The sequence below is a fragment of the Salvelinus namaycush genome, unplaced genomic scaffold (genome assembly GCF_016432855.1).
Source record: "Salvelinus namaycush isolate Seneca unplaced genomic scaffold, SaNama_1.0 Scaffold251, whole genome shotgun sequence".
In the NCBI taxonomy this organism is placed as follows: domain Eukaryota; kingdom Metazoa; phylum Chordata; class Actinopteri; order Salmoniformes; family Salmonidae; genus Salvelinus; species Salvelinus namaycush.
In genome coordinates this window covers 96,389-107,928 of record NW_024059353.1, presented here as the reverse complement: position 1 = coordinate 107,928, position 11,540 = coordinate 96,389, and positions in this window count along the sequence as shown.

Below are 11,540 nucleotides of genomic sequence, written 5' to 3'. Positions count from 1 at the left end.
TTGTTCCCTCTCTGTCTCTCTGTCTCTGTCTCTCCGTCTCTGTCTCTCCGTCTCTGTCTCTCCGTCTCTGTCTCTCCGTCTCTGTCTCTCCGTCTCTGTCTCTCCGTCTCTGTCTCTCCGTCTCTGTCTCTCCGTCTCTGTCTCTCCGTCTCTGTCCCTGTCTCTGTCTCTCCGTCTCTGTCCCTGTCTCTCCGTCTCTGTCCCTGTCTCTCCGTCTCTCCCTCTCTCCGTCTCTGTCTCTCCCTCTCTCCGTCTCCGTCTCCGTCTCCGTCTCCGTCTCCGTCTCCGTCTCCGTCTCCGTCTCCGTCTCCGTCTCCGTCTCCGTCTCCGTCTCTGTCTCTGTCTCTGTCTCTGTCTCCGTCTCCGTCTCCGTCTCTCCGTCTCCGTCTCTCCGTCTCCGTCTCTCCCTCTCCGTCTCTCCCTCTCCGTCTCTCCCTCTCCGTCTCTCCCTCTCCGTCTCTCCCTCTCCGTCTCTCCGTCTCTCCCTCTCCGTCTCTCCCTCTCCGTCTCTCCGTCTCTCCCTCTCCGTCTCTCCCTCTCCGTCTCTCCCTGTCCGTCTCTCCCTGTCCGTCTCTCCCTGTCCGTCTCTCCCTCTCCGTCTCTCCCTCTCCGTCTCTCCCTCTCCGTCTCTCCCTCTCTCCCTGTCTGTCTCTCCCTGTCTGTCTCTCCCTCTCTGTCTCTCCCTCTCTGTCTCTCCCTCTCTGTCTCTCCCTCTCTGTCTCTCCCTCTCTGTCTCTCCGTCTCTCCCTGTCCGTCTCTCCCTGTCCGTCTCTCCCTGTCCGTCTCTCCCTCTCTGTCTCTCCCTCTCTGTCTCTCCCTGTCCGTCTCTCCCTCTCCGTCTCTCCCTGTCCGTCTCTCCCTCTCCGTCTCTCCCTCTCCGTCTCTCCCTCTCCGTCTCTCCCTCTCCGTCTCTCCCTCTCCGTCTCTCCCTCTCCGTCTCTCCCTGTCTGTCTCTCCCTGTCTGTCTCTCCCTGTCTGTCTCTCCCTCTCTGTCTCTCCCTCTCTGTCTCTCCCTGTCTGTCTCTCCGTCTCTGTCTCTCCGTCTCTGTCTCTGTCTCTCCGTCTCTGTCTCTGTCTCTCCGTCTCTGTCTCTGTCTCTCCGTCTCTGTCTCCGTCTCCGTCTCTCCGTCTCCGTCTCTCCGTCTCCGTCTCTCCCTCTCCGTCTCTCCGTCTCTCCGTCTCCGTCTCTCCCTCTCCGTCTCTCCGTCTCTCCCTCTCCGTCTCTCCCTCTCCGTCTCTCCCTCTCCGTCTCTCCCTGTCCGTCTCTCCCTGTCCGTCTCTCCCTCTCTGTCTCTCCCTCTCTGTCTCTCCCTCTCTCCCTCTCCGTCTCTCCCTCTCCGTCTCTCCCTGTCCGTCTCTCCCTGTCCGTCTCTCCCTGTCCGTCTCTCCCTGTCCGTCTCTCCCTGTCCGTCTCTCCCTGTCCGTCTCTCCCTCTCCGTCTCTCCCTCTCCGTCTCTCCCTGTCCGTCTCTCCCTCTCTGTCTCTCCCTCTCTGTCTCTCCCTCTCTGTCTCTCCCTCTCTGTCTCTCCCTCTCTGTCTCTCCCTCTCTCCCTCTCCGTCTCTCCCTCTCCGTCTCTCCCTCTCCGTCTCTCCCTCTCCGTCTCTCCCTCTCCGTCTCTCCCTCTCCGTCTCTCCCTGTCTGTCTCTCCCTGTCTGTCTCTCCCTGTCTGTCTCTCCCTGTCTGTCTCTCCCTGTCTGTCTCTCCCTGTCTGTCTCTCCCTGTCTGTCTCTCCCTCAGCCATTACTCCAAACAGAAACCTCCTGTGAAAATATATTTTTTTAAACTATCAAAATAAAATAATATTTTAGTTTTCTATGTTTGTCCTGATTTGACTCTGCGCCGTGCATTTGATTTCTTATTTAACCAGGAAAACCCCAATGAGACCCAGAGTCTCTTTTTCAAGGGAGACCTGGCCTAGAAGGCATCAACAATCAATACATTATTAAAACATACAAGAATATAAATACAAATCAACAACATGATCCAACCTTAAAAAAAAGGCATTTACACTCGTCTGTAACAGTCTCCCATCAATATTTTTAATTCATTCAGTGGTACTAACATATCTAGATGTAGCATGATTGTAGACTATTCCATGCCTCTGGTGCACAAGAAGAGAAGGCAGTCTTACCTAATAATGTAAATGACCTGGGGACTTTAAGTAGCAACCACCTAGCAGACCAGGTATGGTAACATAGCAACCACATAGCAGACCGGGTATGGTAACATAGCAACCACCTAGCAGACAGGGTATGGTAACATAGCAACCACCTAGCAGACCGGGTATGGTAACATAGCAACCACCTAGCAGACAGGGTATGGTAACATAGCAACCACCTAGCAGACAGGGTATGGTAACATAGCAACCACATAGCAGACCGGGTATGGTAACATAGCAACCACCTAGCAGACAGGGTATGGTAACATAGCAACCACCTAGCAGACCGGGTATGGTAACATAGCAACCACCTAGCAGACAGGGTATGGTAACATAGCAACCACCTAGCAGACAGGGTATGGTAACATAGCAACCACCTAGCAGACTGGGTATGATAACATAGCAACCACCTAGCAGACCGGGTATGGTAACATAGCAACCACCTAGCAGACTGGGTATGATAACATAGCAACCACCTAGCAGACCGGGTATGGTAACATAGCAACCACCTAGCAGACCGGGTATGGTAACATAGCAACCACCTAGCAGACCGGGTATGTTAACATAGCAACCACCTAGCAGACCGGGTATGATAACATAGCAACCACCTAGCAGACCAGGTATGATAACATAGCAACCACCTAGCAGACCAGGTATGATAACATAGCAACCACCTAGCAGACCGGGTATGGTAACATAGCAACCACCTAGCAGACCGGGTATGATAACATAGCAACCACCTAGCAGACCAGGTATGTTAACATAGCAACCACCTAGCAGACCAGGTATGGTAACATAGCAACCACCTAGCAGACCAGGTATGTTAACATAGCAACCACCTAGCAGACCGGGTATGATAACATAGCAACCACCTAGCAGACCGGGTATGGTAACATAGCAACCACCTAGCAGACCAGGTATGGTAACATAGCAACCACCTAGCAGACCAGGTATGGTAACATAGCAACCACCTAGCAGACCAGGTATGTTAACATAGCAACCACCTAGCAGACCGGGTATGGTAACATAGCAACCACCTAGCAGACCAGGTATGGTAACATAGCAACCACCTAGCAGACCGGGTATGATAACATAGCAACCACCTAGCAGACCGGGTATGGTAACATAGCAACCACCTAGCAGACCGGGTATGGTAACATAGCAACCACCTAGCAGACCAGGTATGGTAACATAGCAACCACCTAGCAGACCAGGTATGTTAACATAGCAACCACCTAGCAGACCGGGTATGATAACATAGCAACCACCTAGCAGACCGGGTATGGTAACATAGCAACCACCTAGCAGACTGGGTATGATAACATAGCAACCACCTAGCAGACCTGGTATGGTAACATAGCAACCACCTAGCAGACCAGGTATGGTAACATAGCAACCACCTAGCAGACCAGGTATGGTAACTGCTGGTGGTGAAGGAGACCAGACTACAGAGGTAAAGAGAGAGTTTACCTGCTGGTGGTGAAGGAGACCAGACTACAGAGGTAAAGAGAGAGTTTACCTGCTGGTGGTGAAGGAGACCAGATTACAGAGGTAAAGAGGGAGTTTACCTGCTGGTGGTGAAGGAGACCAGACTACAGAGGTAAAGAGAGAGTTTACCTGCTGGTGGTGAAGGAGACCAGACTACAGAGGTAAAGAGGGAGTTTACCTGCTGGTGGTGAAGGAGACCAGACTGCAGAGGTAAAGAGGGAGTTTACCTGCTGGTGGTGAAGGAGACCAGATTACAGAGGTAAAGAGGGAGTTTACCTGCTGGTGGTGAAGGAGACCAGACTACAGAGGTAAAGAGGGAGTTTACCTGCTGGTGGTGAAGGAGACCAGACTACAGAGGTAAAGAGGGAGTTTACCTGCTGGTGGTGAAGGAGACCAGACTACAGAGGTAAAGAGGGAGTTTACCTGCTGGTGGTGAAGGAGACCAGACTACAGAGGTAAAGAGGGAGTTTACCTGCTGGTGGTGAAGGAGACCAGACTACAGAGGTAAAGAGGGAGTTTACCTGCTGGTGGTGAAGGAGACCAGACTACAGAGGTAAAGAGGGAGTTTACCTGCTGGTGGTGAAGGAGACCAGACTACAGAGGTAAAGAGGGAGTTTACCTGCTGGTGGTGAAGGAGACCAGACTACAGAGGTAAAGAGGGAGTTTACCTGCTGGTGGTGAAGGAGACCAGATTACAGAGGTAAAGAGGGAGTTTACCTGCTGGTGGTGAAGGAGACCAGACTACAGAGGTAAAGAGGGAGTTTACCTGCTGGTGGTGAAGGAGACCAGACTACAGAGGTAAAGAGGGAGTTTACCTGCTGGTGGTGAAGGAGACCAGACTACAGAGGTAAAGAGGGAGTTTACCTGCTGGTGGTGAAGGAGACCAGACTACAGAGGTAAAGAGGGAGTTTACCTGCTGGTGGTGAAGGAGACCAGACTACAGAGGTAAAGAGGACGTTTACCCAAAAGGGCTTTGTAGATGAACACATACAAATGTATCTTTCTGTGCATATTGTTGGATTATGACCTGTCTAGCCCACATTCCACTGAAACGGCAGAGCGCGAAATTCAAAAAATATATTTTTTAAATATTTAACTTTCACACATTAACAAGTCCAATACAGCAAATGAAAGATAAACATCTTGTGAATCCAGCCAACATGTCCGATTTTTTAAATGTTTTACAGCGAAAACACCACGTATATTTATGTTAGCTCACCACCAAATACAAAAAAGCACAGACATTTCTTTCACAGCACAGGTAGCTTGCACAAAACCAACCAAACTAACCAAGAACCAACCAAACTAACCAAGAAACAACTTCATCAGATGACAGTCTTATAACATGTTATACAATAAATCTATGTTTTGTTCGAAAAATGTGCATATTTCAGGTATAAATCATAGTTTTACATTGCAGCTACAATCACAAATAGCACCGAAGCAGCTAGAACAATTACAGAGACCAACGTGAAATACCTAAATACTCATAAAACATTTATGAAAAATACATGGTGTACAGCAAATGAAAGACAAACATCTTGTGAATCCAGCCAATATTTCAGATTTTTTAAGTGTTTTACAGCGAAAACACAATATAGCATTATATTAGCTTACCACAATAGCCAAAAACACAACCCATTTATCAGCAACAAAAGTTAGCAAAAAACCAGCAAAAGATATATAATTTTTCACTAACCTTGACAAGCTTCATCAGATGACAGTCCTATAACATCAGGTTATACAATACACTTATGTTTTGTTCGAAAATGTGCATATTTAGAGCTGAAATCCGTGGTTATACATTGTGAAAACGTAGCAACTTTTTTCCAGAATCTCCGGATATATTTCTGACACTCACCTATTCTGACCAAATAACTCATCATAAACTTTACTAAAAAATACATGTTGTACAGCAAATGATAGATACACTAGTTCTTAATGCAATCGCCGTGTTAGAATTCTAAAAATAACTTTAGTACGACATACAGCTTACGTTATAGCGAGACAGCGCCCAAAATCAGGGCGGAAAATAATACTAAACATTTTCGACAGAAATACGAAATAACATCATAAATGGGTCCTACTTTTGCTGAGCTTCCATCAGAATCTTGTACAAGGGGTCCTTTGTCCAGAATAATCGTTGTTTGGATTTAGAATGTCCTCTTCGTCTGTCGAATTAGCAACCAAAGCTAGCCAAGTGGCGCGAAGCTGTCCATCGTCACCAAACGCAGAGAACGGAACACGCCAAAACTCCCGATACACTTTCAATAATCTGATAAAACTATATTGAAAAAACATACTTTACGATGATATTATCACATTTATCAAATAAAATCAAAGCCGGATATATTAGCCGTCTATAACGAAAGCTTTTCAGAAGGCAATCCAGAGTTCCTTCCCGCGCCTTCCTGAACAAAGGAAATTGGGGTCATGTCATTCCAAGAGCTCTCTTTTGACCTCAGATCAAGCTATACACTCCATTTCACCTCTCACTGCCTATTGACATCTAGTGGAAGGCGTATGAAGTGCATGTATATCCATAGATTTCAAGCAAATGAATAGGGAGGCCCTGGAACAGAGCCTCGATTTCAGATTTTTCACTTTCTGACAGGAAGTTTGCTGCAAAATGAGTTCTGTTTTACTCACAGATATAATTCAAACGGTTTTAGAAACTTGAGAGTGTTTTCTATCCAATAGTAATAATAATATGCATATTGTACGAGCAAGAATAGAGTACGAGGCCGTTTAAATTGGGCACGATTTTTTTCCCAAAGTGAAAATAGCGCCCTCTATCCCGAACAGGTTATGAGAATATGAAATATACTTATTCATGTCACTGAGGGAGAAAAAGGGGAATGTATAACGTTTACATTATGCCAGGATATGTTATTGTTAGCCATCAGGGATCCTATGGGAGGAGAAGAGACACAGTTTGGTACCCGTCACCATGACAGCCGTGAGTTGGGGAGGAGTGAGAACTTTGGGGCAGAGGTCAGGTCAGATGAAGTGAGGAAGAACAGATATCACTAAGGTTCTGTCTAGCAACAGAGATGCTTTGGCTGTTCAGATGTGTAGGAGGAGACTCAGTCTAGGAGAAAAGGTTACATATCAGTGCTTGTGTGAATATGTTGTCGTCTAATGCAACTGTATTGACCCTCTGGGAAGAATAAACTTGGTTTGAGCTTTCATAGTGTGTTTTATACTCTGACAATTAGAACCTAACAGTATAAAGATACATCCAACCACCATTTGGTTCAAGGTGCAATGGTGAGTTAATTAGTATTTGTAATAAAGCACAAGGTTGCATGATAAACAGAGTCCAGTCTCTGTAAGACAGAGGAGGCTACATGATAAACAGAGTCCAGTCTCTGTAAGACAGAGGAGGCTGCATGATAAACAGAGTCCAGTCTCTGTAAGACAGAGGAGGCTGCATGATAAACAGAGTCCAGTCTCTGTAAGACAGAGGAGGCTGCATGATAAACAGAGTCTCTGTAAGACAGAGGAGGCTGCATGATAAACAGAGTCCAGTCTCTGTAAGACAGAGGAGGCTACATGATAAACAGAGTCCAGTCTCTGTAAGACAGAGGAGGCTGCACGATAAACAGAGTCCAGTCTCTGTAAGACAGAGGAGGCTGCATGATAAACAGAGTCCAGTCTCTGTAAGACAGAGGAGGCTGCATGATAAACAGAGTCCAGTCTCTGTAAGACAGAGGAGGCTGCATGATAAACAGAGTCCAGTCTCTGTAAGACAGAGGAGGCTGCATGATAAACAGAGTCTCTGTAAGACAGAGGAGGCTGTTTGATAAACAGAGTCTCTGTAAGACAGAGGAGGCTGCATGATAAACAGAGTCTCTGTAAGACGGAGGAGGCTGCATGATAAACAGAGTCCAGTCTCTGTAAGACAGAGGAGGCTGCATGATAAACAGAGTCCAGTCTCTGTAAGACAGAGGAGGCTGCATGATAAACAGAGTCCAGTCTCTGTAAGACAGAGGAGGCTGCATGATAAACAGAGTCCAGTCTCTGTAAGACAGAGGAGGCTGCATGATAAACAGAGTCTCTGTAAGACAGAGGAGGCTGTTTGATAAACAGAGTCTCTGTAAGACAGAGGAGGCTGCATGATAAACAGAGTCTCTGTAAGACGGAGGAGGCTGCATGATAAACAGAGTCCAGTCTCTGTAAAACAGAGGAGGCTGCATGATAAACAGAGTCCAGTCTCTGTAAGACAGAGGAGGCTGCATGATAAACAGAGTCTTTGTAAGACGGAGGAGGCTGCATGATAAACAGAGTCCAGTCTCTGTAAGACAGAGGAGGCTACATGATAAACAGAGTCCAGTCTCTGTAAGACAGAGGAGGCTACATGATAAACAGAGTCTCTGTAAGACAGAGGAGACTACATGATAAACAGAGTCCAGTCTCTGTAAGACGGAGGAGGCTGCATGATAAACAGAGTCCAGTCTCTGTAAGACAGAGGAGGCTGCATGATAAATAGAGTCCAGTCTCTGTAAGACAGAGGAGGCTGCATGATAAACAGAGTCCAGTCTCTGTTAGACAGAGGAGGCTGCATGATAAACAGAGTCTCTGTAAGACAGAGGAGGCTGCATGATAAACAGAGTCCAGTCTCTGTAAGACAGAGGAGGCTGCATGATAAACAGAGTCTCTGTAAGACAGAGGAGGCTGCATGATAAACAGAGGCCAGTCTCTGTAAGACAGAGGAGGCTGCATGATAAACAGAGTCCAGTCTCTGTAAGACAGAGGAGGCTGCATGATAAACAGAGTCTCTGTAAGACAGAGGAGGCTGCATGATAAACAGAGTCCAGTCTCTGTAAGACAGAGGAGGCTGTTTGATAAACAGAGTCTCTGTAAGACAGAGGAGGCTGCATGATAAACAGAGTCTCTGTAAGACAGAGGAGGCTGCATGATAAACAGAGTCCAGTCTCTGTAAGACAGAGGAGGCTGCATGATAAACAGAGTCCAGTCTCTGTAAGACAGAGGAGGCTGCATGATAAACAGTCCAGTCTCTGTAAGACAGAGGAGGCTGCATGATAAACAGAGTCTCTGTAAGACGGAGGAGGCTGCATGATAAACAGAGTCCAGTCTCTGTAAGACAGAGGAGGCTGCACGATAAACAGAGTCCAGTCTCTGTAAGACAGAGGAGGCTGCATGATAAACAGAGTCCAGTCTCTGTAAGACGGAGGAGGCTGCACGATAAACAGAGTCCAGTCTCTGTAAGACAGAGGAGGCTGCACGATAAACAGAGTCCAGTCTCTGTAAGGCAGAGGAGGCTGCATGATAAACAGAGTCCAGTCTCTGTAAGACAGAGGAGGCTGCATGATAAACAGAGTCCAGTCTCTGTTAGACAGAGGAGGCTGCATGATAAACAGAGTCCAGTCTCTGTAAGACAGAGGAGGCTGCATGATAAACAGAGTCTCTGTAAGACAGAGGAGGCTGCATGATAAACAGAGTCCAGTCTCTGTAAGACAGAGGAGGCTGCATGATAAACAGAGTCCAGTCTCTGTAAGGCAGAGGAGGCTGCATGATAAACAGAGTCCAGTCTCTGTAAGACAGAGGAGGTTGGGTGCATATACAACAAGTCACCATAATCAATTACAGAGAGAAAAGTGGCCTGAACAAACTTCTTTCTAGTCATAAGCGGGAAGCAAGACTTATTACGAAAATAAAAACCCAATTTCAATTTAAGCTTCCTCACAAGATTATCCACATGAACTTTAAAGGACAACTTGTCATCCAACCATATACAGTACCTTGGTATTTGTAGAATGACACTTTTTCCAATGGGTAAGCCACCAGCCACCATGCTAACATTCTCTGGCAGAGTTCTAGCTCTGGTAAAGGTCATGAATGATGTATTTATTTTACATTCTAGACCAGTTTGAGACCATAAAGGGAGGCCTGCAGTGACTGAAAAGCAGTCTGGAGCTCTTCAACAGCCTGAACCAGAGAAGGAGCACATGAATATGTAACTGTATCATCTGCATATAGATGTAACTTTGCTGGTTGCATCCCATTTCCCAGATCATTAATACACATTGAGAACAACACAGGAGCTAAAACGGAACCCTGCGGGACACCTCTATTAATCTCCAGAAAGCTAGACTTGTGATTGTCAGTATATATAACACATTGTGTTCTGTCAGAAAGATAGTTCCTAAACCAATTTACTGCCCCTTCACTGAGACCAATGTTTCTGAGTCTAGCTAGCAACAATTCATGGTCAACTGAATCAAAGGCCTTTTGATAAATCCACAAACAGAGCAGCACAATGTGGCTTTGTATCCAGTGGATTAATGATGTCGTTTGTCATTTGACTCCAGCTACCCTAGTCATAGACTGTTCTCTCTGCTACCGCACGGCAAGCGGTACTGGAGCGCCAAGTCTAGGTCCAAGAGGATTCTTAACAGCTTCTACCCCCAAGCCAAAAGACTCCTGAACAGCTAATCAAATGGCCACCCAGATTATTTGCATTGACCCCCCCCCCCCCCCCACCCCACCCCCTCTTTTACACTGCTGCTACTCTCTGTTTATTATCTATGCATAGTCACTTACCTCTACCTACATGTACATACTACCTTAATTTCCTCGACTAACCTGTGCCTCCACATTAACTCTGTACCGTAACACCCTGTATATAGCCTCCACATTGACTCTGTACCGTAACACCCTGTATATAGCCTCCACATTGACTCTGTACCGTAATACCCTGTATATAGCCTCCACATTGACTCTGTACCGTAACACCCTGTATATAGCCTCCACATTGACTCTGTACCGTAATACCCTGTATATAGCCTCCACATTAACTCTGTACCGTAACACCCTGTATATAGCCTCCACATTGACTCTGTACCGGTACCCCCTGTATATAACCTCCACATTGACTCTGTACCGGTACCCCCTGTATATAGCCTCCACATTGACTCTGTACCAGTACCCCCTGTATATAGCCTCCACATTGACTCTGTACCAGTACCCCCTGTATATAGCCTCCACATTGACTCTGTACCGGTACCCCCTGTATATAACCTCCACATTGACTCTGTACCGGTACCCCCTGTATATAGCCTCCACATTGACTCTGTACCAGTACCCCCTGTATATAGCCTCCACATTGACTCTGTACCGGTACCCCCTGTATATAACCTCCACATTGACTCTGTACCGGTACCCCCTGTATATAGCCTCCACATTGACTCTGTACCGGTACCCCCTGTATATAGCCTCCACTTTGACTCTGTACCGGTACCCCCTGTATATAGCCTCCACATTGACTCTGTACCGTAACCCCCTGTATATAGCCTCCACATTGACTCTGTACCGGTACCCCCTGTATATAGCCTCCACATTAACTCTGTACCGTAACACCCTGTATATAGCCTCCACATTGACTCTGTACCGGTACCCCCTGTATATAGCCGCCACATTGACTCTGTACCAGTACCCCCTGTATATAGCACCAGTACCCCCTGTATATAGCCTCCACATTGACTCTGTACCGGTACCCCCTGTATATAGCCTCAACATTGACTCTGTACCGTAACACCCTGTATATATCCTCCACATTGACTCTGTACCAGTACCCCCTGTATATAGCTTCCACATTGACTCTGTACCGTAACACCCTGTATATAGCCTCCACATTGACTCTGTACCGGTACCCCCTGTATATAGCCTCCACATTGACTCTGTACCGGTACCCCCTGTATATAGCCTCCACATTGACTCTGTACCGGTACCCCCTGTATATAGTCTCCACATTGACTCTGTACCGGTACCCCCTGTATATAGCCTCCACATTGACTCTGTACCGTAACACCCTGTATATAGCCTCCACATTGACTCTGTACCGGTACCCCCTGTATATAGCCTCCACAT